Source organism: Solanum stenotomum, chromosome 10 (genome assembly GCF_019186545.1).
Source record: "Solanum stenotomum isolate F172 chromosome 10, ASM1918654v1, whole genome shotgun sequence".
In the NCBI taxonomy this organism is placed as follows: domain Eukaryota; kingdom Viridiplantae; phylum Streptophyta; class Magnoliopsida; order Solanales; family Solanaceae; genus Solanum; species Solanum stenotomum.
In genome coordinates this window covers 51,799,914-51,808,714 of record NC_064291.1, presented here as the reverse complement: position 1 = coordinate 51,808,714, position 8,801 = coordinate 51,799,914, and the positions used below count along the sequence as shown (strand labels likewise).

At 27.1% G+C, this 8,801-nt stretch overlaps 1 protein-coding gene across 1 annotated transcript in view; it reads right to left on the bottom strand.

The window, feature by feature from the left end:
• The window catches only part of LOC125841404 (serine/threonine-protein kinase SAPK3-like), a 119,136-nt gene that overhangs the window by 8,483 nt on the left and 101,852 nt on the right, over positions 1-8,801 (bottom strand). The window lies entirely within an intron of this gene.

Below are 8,801 nucleotides of genomic sequence, written 5' to 3'. Positions count from 1 at the left end.
ATATATATATATATATATATATATAGTATGAAGTATGATGATGATATATAGTAAGTTGGTAGTCCAAGGGAACCACCACTTATATAGTATGAAGTATGATGATGATGAAGTATGATGATGACATATAGTAAGTAAAAAAAAATAAAAAACAGATAGAAGTAGAATAGAAAATAGAATATAATAGAAAGAAATAGAAAGTAGAAATAGAAAATATTATATAAAAGAAAGAAATATTAATTAGCCCAACGTGACAATTTTTGATTGGTTTGGTAGTAATTGAGGAACCACCACTTCTATAGTATGATGAATATATATATATATATATATATATATAGTATGAAGTATGATGATGATATATAGTAAGTTGGTAGTCCAAGGGAACCACCACTTATATAGTATGAAGTATGATGATGATATATAGTAAGTAAAAAAAAATAAAAAAAATAGATAGAAGTAGAATTGAAAATAGAGAATAATAGAAAGAAATAGAAAGTAGAAATAGAAAATATTATATAAAAGAAAGAAATATTAATAGAAAGAAATAGAAAGTAGAAATAGAAAATATTATATAAAAGAAGGAAATATTAATTAGCCCAACGTGGCAATTTTTGATTGATTTGGTAGTAGTTGAGGAACCACCACTTCTATAGTATGAAGTATGATGATGATATATAGTAAGTTGGTAGTCCAAGGGAACCACGACTTATATAGTATGATAGGAGCTCTTTTAAGGAAGGAAATGACGGAAATACCCTTGGTAGTCCAAGGGAACCACCACTTATATAGTATGATGAATATATATATAATATATATATTATGAAGTATGATGATGATATATAGTAAGTTGGTAGTCCAAGAGAACCACCACTTATATAGTATGAAGTATGATGATGATGAAGTATGATAATGATATATAGTAAGTAAAAAAATAAAATAAAATAGATAGAAGTAGAATAGAAAATAGAATATAATAGAAAGAAATAGAAAGTAGAAATAGAAAATATTATATAAAAGAAAGAAATATTAATAGAAAGAAATAGAAAGTAGAAATAGAAAATATTATATAAAAGAAAGAAATATTAATTAGCCCCACGTGGCAATTTTTGATTGGTTTGATAGTAGTGAGGAACCACCACTTATATAGAATGAGGTTTGAAAGTAGTGAGGAACCACCACTTATATAGAATGATGAAGTAGAATATTAAAATATTTATAAATCTTGAAAACATCTTCCTTTCAATATATATATATATATATCCTTTATTTTCCTTTTAAGAATTTGTTATTAGTAGTATTATTTTAGAGGGAATGTGGGACAGAGAGAAGGACAAGAAGAAAGAATATTACATAATGAGGTTCGATTCTCTATTATACTAAGCTTCATCTCTTGTGACTTGTGAGGCACTTAAGGCTCAAGGATGGCCTAAACACGTCTAACAAAGACGAATCTAGAATTTGAAAATTTTGAATGCATTAATATACAAATATATATAGATCAAATATGAGAGCTCTAAAAGTTGGGATCGAACCCTAGTTGGATGAGTGGATGTTTCAGCTTGTATTAGCGATATCAAGTTCCTTTTATGATTTTCATGGGGACATTGTTATTTATAGTTATATATATATATATTGAAGTTAATAGGTTATCCTGTGCGCACCCAAAGGGTAACGACTGCGGGTTTTCCTTGTCATAAAAAAAAATATTGAAGTTAATAGGTGCACGTGCACCTCCACATATACATATGGATCTGTCGTTCTAACGCTCAATATTTAGAGTTTGTTCTAATAATTATATGTGAATCGTGTATTAAATTCTTAATTAACTTTGTTGATCCTTAAAATTGTGTCATTTAATAAAATAATAAAGTTTCCGTTAAGGAATATAAAAATAAAGAGTAATTAACTCAAATAACGAGTTGTAAATGCCTATAACATTGCATATTTACTAGAGTACTTGAGAATATTGTGAGTGTAAATCATTTTGTTAAAATAGATAGCCAAAATTTGTACTTTCACTTGCTATTGGTCTTCTTATTTTAGTTATGTATCTTAAAATTATTATATTTTTATTATTTTGCTATCTGAAAGCAATTTTGATTAACTTTTTTTCATGAATGAGTAATCTTTAATATTATGACATTGTTACGTTGATAAAGTTTTATTGATTATTTACTTTTTAGTAAGGTAAAATGTGCAACTTGAAATACTTTTTTTAAAACAGAATATTTGTTTTCTATGAATTTCTTTTAACTGTTTTTGATTGTCTCGAACTTTAAATATACCCCCCTCCCCCCCATTTTGATGTGATTACGCTATTTTATTAATTTGTATAAATTTAAAGATTTATAAGGCTTACACCCATGTGTCGGGGCTTACATCCTTCTTGTACTTACATCCTTCTTGTACTCTCATTATATATTAAGTAAAATGTCTCGCCTCAAATTTCTACTTTTTAAAACATCGAACTACATTACAAACAATTGGATATCAAGGATTCTTTTAACACAAAAGTGTTGGGCCCAATGATTAGAATCCAGGGCCTTCACGAGGTAATAAGGCCCAATAAGAACAAGGACAAATTACAAAAATCATATATTTTTAAGGTAAAATTACAATTTATCCCTTAAAAGTTTATAATTACATAAATCCCTCAAACGGATACAATAATATAAGCGCTGATACATTAATTTGATGCACGAGATACATTAATCGTTAAGTAAGATACATTACATTTTATACATGATACACTAATTTGATGTACATTCTATAAATGATATACTAATCTGATGCGCGAGATACACTAATTTGATGCCTGAAAATGAGGGATTTTGGAGATTTGTAAAACTTATAGAGGATAATGGTAATAAGTAAACTAAAATGTGGGATTTTTGTAATTAATCCTTAACAATGAGTTTTGTTAAGCCCATGAACCAGAATGAGGTATTTACTAAGATAATTCACTACACTAACCAAATCCAAACAAGGAGGAGGAGGCGAACACATGCAAAAAAATTCCAAAATTTGAATCGAAAAAATCTATTATGAATACTTTTTCATCATGTCATGTCTTTACGCTTTCAATCGAAACAAATCTTAATTCAGATGTCTAAATGAACTTGTTGACCAATTCAAGGGATTGTCAATATATTAAGCTTTTGTTTTTTGAAAACCAACATTTTTCATGCCTTCAAAGTACCAATGGAAGAAAATTACATTTTATACACCCAAAAATATATTTAATGGCACTATGTAGCCCAACAACTAATTAATTAATGTATTTTTAACTTGTTGCTTAAGACTTAAGAATCATGATACACCTAATATACCTAGCATTTTTAATGTATCCATTTATTGAAAAAACCTACCACCATCAATACCCAACCATTCCCACACTTATTTCTCTATATTATTTCTGAACCGTGGAATTAACAAGTCTATTAGATAGCTGAATTAGTAAATTTAAAATAAATTTAAGTTTTATACTCCATTATATTACTATAAATATTTTTTACATCATTAATTAAGTCATTCAAATGACAGGGATATCATAAATGTATAAACATTCTTAAAATGTGAAATTTGATATCTTCTTTAATAAAATATGTTATCATTTCAATAAATAAAGAAAAAGTGACAATATAAAAGTTTACAATATATATTATTTAAACTTTCAAATAATTTTAAAGACACTTTTACTTTTTTTCCCCCTTGACCACGTTTTTTTTTTTTTAGTAAAAAATTTAGAATAAGAAGAATTTTACCAACTTTGGTAGAACCAAGGGTGTGTTTGGTATGAAGGAAAACATTTTCTTTTTCGGAAAATGTTTTCCAATTTTCTCATGTTTGGTTGGGTTAAATGTTTTGGAAAATGTTTTCCTTAAGTTTTGAAGGGAAGTCATTTTCCTTAAATTTGAGGAAAATGAGTTGATTTGGAAAACATTTTCCGGAAAATGTTTTCCTTCATACCAAACACACCCAAAGAAGTTTGGTTAACGATCTAATTTAGCTTGTCAAATGAGACATGTTGATTGCGCGATCCTCCAATCGCGATTTAAAATGTGTTTTCTAAATTGAATTTCTAAAATGCATTTTATAAGTCGTATCTCGTGTTTTCGATTTGTAAACTTTTCAATAATATTGATGAAATAAAAATCAAGTAATTGGTAGTTGCTTCACTAGAAAGGCTTAATTAATATCATGCTACAAAAGTAAATGTGTGGTGGAAATAAATTATTTATGCACTTTATCTTTATGCTTTTTTTGAAGCAAGGATTCTTGTTCTTGTTTATAAAAAATTGAGCATCCACCAACATGTTAATTGTTGAATTCATGGCACAATCACAGGTGAAATACCAACAATTTATAAGAAAATATCAAGTATTTTTTTTAAAAAAATAATTAATTAAACCATTAATATAAGTGTAAATTCAATTAATTCTCAGTATCTCTCTTTTCTTTACCAAATTGTTGGTATCCCATGCAATAATTATTTCTTTCCTTTCATATTACTTGACCCTTGTTGATCTGACACATTGTCAAAGAAATATTAGCTTAGAGATGATATATTTTACTAAACTAACCATGTTTTGAAACTCTAAATATTATTAATAGTACTTTATATATGGTTATTTAATATTAAGGGTTTTGTTAAAATACAACAACAACGTACCTAGTAAAATCCAACTTAGTGGAATCTGGAGAGGATAAAGTGTATGCAGACCTTAACAACACCTCGTGTAGGTAGAAATATTGTTTCCGCAAGATCATCGACTCGAATACATCAAATTTAAGTAAAAGTAAAATAATAAATAAAGGAGAAAACATAATGGTCAAAAAGAAAAGCAATATAAATTTTACAAAAGAGAAACAATAACAATAATAAAATAATGTGATAGTTGAATACAATAAAAGTAAATATAGGAGTCAAATAAAATGAAACTAAGTGGTAATTGAATAAACTACCAAATAAAATTAATAGAATAAGTAGCTGAAATTTCTATAATTAGTTTCTTATCATATTTTTGTTTAAAAAAATACTAGTAGCAAATTAACAAATATAGTAATTTGACAAACTTAATACATTTCCACCACAAAATACAACACATGATTGAACTGCATAAAGTAATGTTAAACAATGAAGGCATGCTATAAGCCTATAAGGCTAATAGCTACAATTAAGACAGAAGGATTATGATAGAGCGGTAAGTATAGTTATATTTCTTTTTTATTAATTAAAAGTCTCAAATTTAAATTCTGAATATAAATCGTTTTATTAGAAAAAAATTATCTTCTAATTGTGAAACTTTCTAATACGAATCTAAATTTAATTAAGGTCCAATAAAAATATTAATCATCGAATGATGATTTGAAAAAAAAAAACTATTATAGTGGCATGAAAAGAAAAGGATAAAGAAAGATGAAAGTTCACATGTGAAAACCTACCTTGATTGTCGCCTATAGAGTTCAAAAACAAAACCTATAGTCTATTAAGCAATAGTAACTGAATTTAAAAATTAATTTTTAATATATTTAACAAAAAAAATAATATTTCAATAAATCATAAATACCCGCAAGAGTTAACAACTCAATTTTTTAGTGACGTAACAAATCACGAGGGACTCTCTCTACCTTAACTAGAATTCACTACAAGAAACTGAGCGGCGATCCACAAACTCCAGAATATCGCCACTATTAATATTACCTTTAAATTGCAGTTGAAATTAAGTGAGTACCAAAAAGAAAAAGAAAAAAAAAATCAAAACTAAGAAATCAAAATCACCAACTTTATTACAGTTAGTAGTAATAATTTTCAGCACAATCACCAAAAAGTTGATAACTAACGTAGATTAACAGTTAAAATATCATAGGCTAAATTTATGTAATTACTACATAATCATTTTACATGTTGAAGTTGTATGTTTTAAAGCTTTACGTCTTTTCCTTCTAACTATCGACATTATTACTATGAATCATTAAAACTTTTGTTAACTTATCATAAAAGATATTAGAAAAAATTGAAGAGATACTATTTATTAGGAATTTGTTTTACCTAACTTTCTCATTAATCACACCATTTATTTATACACCATAAATAAATCTAAACCCTAATCTATTATAGGCCTATAATATAGTACTTGTATTTATGAGTCCGGAGCTAAAATAACCATCTTTTTCTTTCGATTAAAATGCATAAATGACACTCATTTTTTTTTAAACCAAAAGGGATAATTTGATGGTAATCATGGAGCGAGATATGTTATGATTTTAACAGTCGTTAACGACGTAAGATTTAGAACAATATCGCTGCATAATCAACGAGATATATATCACTTTCTTTCTTTCTCGCTGTGCAGGTAGCGATTTTCTCCTCTTTTTTTTAAAAAAATTGCTACTTGTGCAACGAGTTTGTATTTTGATAGGAGGATCATGTGTATATATAACAATATTTATCTAATGTATTTAATTTATGTATAAAATTTTCTTCACATATCTAACATATATAGTCATGGTTCCCTTGTCCTTCGGGATGACTCAGTTGGTTTGGACGGCGGTTATCCACACGGATGACCCGAGATCGATCCTCCCTCAATGCCTTCTGAGTCCAGCATGTCGCATAAGGCTTGCCTAATGCGGTTTACACCCCCTGTGTGATTTGCAGACTATTACACAGTGGGGGTTTACCCAGTGCGCACAAAGTGCTCACCACAGAGTGCTCAGCCGAAGGGTAGAGACTGTGGCAGAGATTATAGTGATTGCGGATGTACCAACATTAATAAGGACTGCTAAAAGCTCGAAGAGATGTGAAATTTAATGACAATATTATGGATACCATACATTAGGAATTACTAGAAAATTAATAAACAACGGCATGTTACTCGTAGGACCATTCCTTAATTTTTTAATTCAAGATAATCTAATTAATTAGTTACACTAACCACCAAATCATTGATGTTATATGGAAAATAAAGACTCGTTTGACCATCAGAATGTTTAACTTTTTTTTCTGGAAAATTTAACCCATTTTATTTGAAATTAATGTTTAACCATTAAAATTTCAAATATAACTTAATTACGAGATATTTTGCACATGAAAGTCCAAAACTAAATACATATATCATTTGATTCTAAAAGTGTTCTTTTAATATTGCGATATTCATTTTGTCATGATTAGACATGGAAGTGCCACTAAAAATAAATTTTAAAGCAATGTTAAAGTTAAAAGCTTATTCAATATAATAACAAGATACATTGTTGGAACAGGTTAATTAAAATTAATAGAAAAATAAATATATACATTAATAAGACAAATTAAATACTTTTTAATCCATTTTTCTTATGAAAGAGAGGATTTACAAAATACTAAAAGCGTAATCCAATCCTTACCTAATACAAACTCTTTCCAACTAATCCACATTAACGTATTTCTTCATTTTTTATAAAATCAAATAGGCACATGTATTTTTCTTTCATACATATAGAAACATAAAAACGTTTACATTTATTGATTATTTTGTTTACTAAATAAGCCAAACAACACAGTGTAATTATTTCTATTAATAAAAAATGTTTAGTCTGTATTAGCACGGTATATATATATATATGTTATTATTTATGTCTTAAATTATGTGACCTAAATAAAACTTAAAAAATACTAAATTTTCAGAAATATCATTGATTAGAAGACAAATAGTTGTCTGCTTCGATATAATAGTAATTCTTTGTTATTGTCCCTTTTATATAGTATATACTTTCAGTCTTAATTTATGTGACTCTTTTTTTTTTTTAGTCCTTTTCTAGAAGTAGGGGTGTGTATCAGTCGGTTCGGTTTTAAGTATTATTGGTTCGGTTTATTAGTTTTTGATTTTTAAATTTGCTAAACAGATTACCAAATCAATAAGATATTTGTTACCGTTTTATCGATTTTTGGTCTTTAATGATTCGGTTTTTGATTTAACCAATAAAAAAATATTTTCAAAACAAATATATGAGTTATCTAACAATTTGACGTGAAATAAAAAAGAGAGAAATCAAATTACTCATTGAGTGTAAAAGTTATGCTTAGTGTAGTAAAAGTATAACAAATACTCACAATTCACAACCTTAGCCGTTGCCTAACCCTTGTCGTCGTTGCAAACCCTAGCCGTCACCATTCTTAGTTCTTTAGGTTTTAATGTTGTGAACCTAAAGACTAAAGTAATACTAAAACCTAAAGGGTAAATACAATTGTGTAAGGTCCTTATAGTTATAGTCTAATATAGTGATTATATTAATATTTTTTGTTTGATATTTATGTATGACTAAAAATTAAAATAATAAATTATAATATTCTTAATAGGTTATCGGCTAAATCAATATTAAAAAATCAAAATTAAATCGATAACCCAAAAATTTCTTTTTATAAAACTATTAAATAACCGTTAACCCAATAACAATAAATCAATAACATTTTTTTCGATCGATTTATTGGTTGGTTTGATTTTTACACATCCCTACCTAAAAGAATGTCACATATTATATTTAGTAATAATTTAATTAATGCCATTTTATCATGACATAATTAGTTGATTACATAATTTATTTTACACTATAATTTTTAAAATATTTTCCTTTTTCTAACTCCGTGAACGGAGGGAGTAGTAATTCATCCTTCTTTAATTATAATTTTTTAAAATTCCTTTATAAAACACTTTTCCCTTACACGCGTCAAGTTTTCGAATCAATTTAGATTCTACTTTTTCTAATTTTATTTTAATTATTTTCTTCCATAAATCTAAAGCCACATAATCAAAATGAATTAGTGG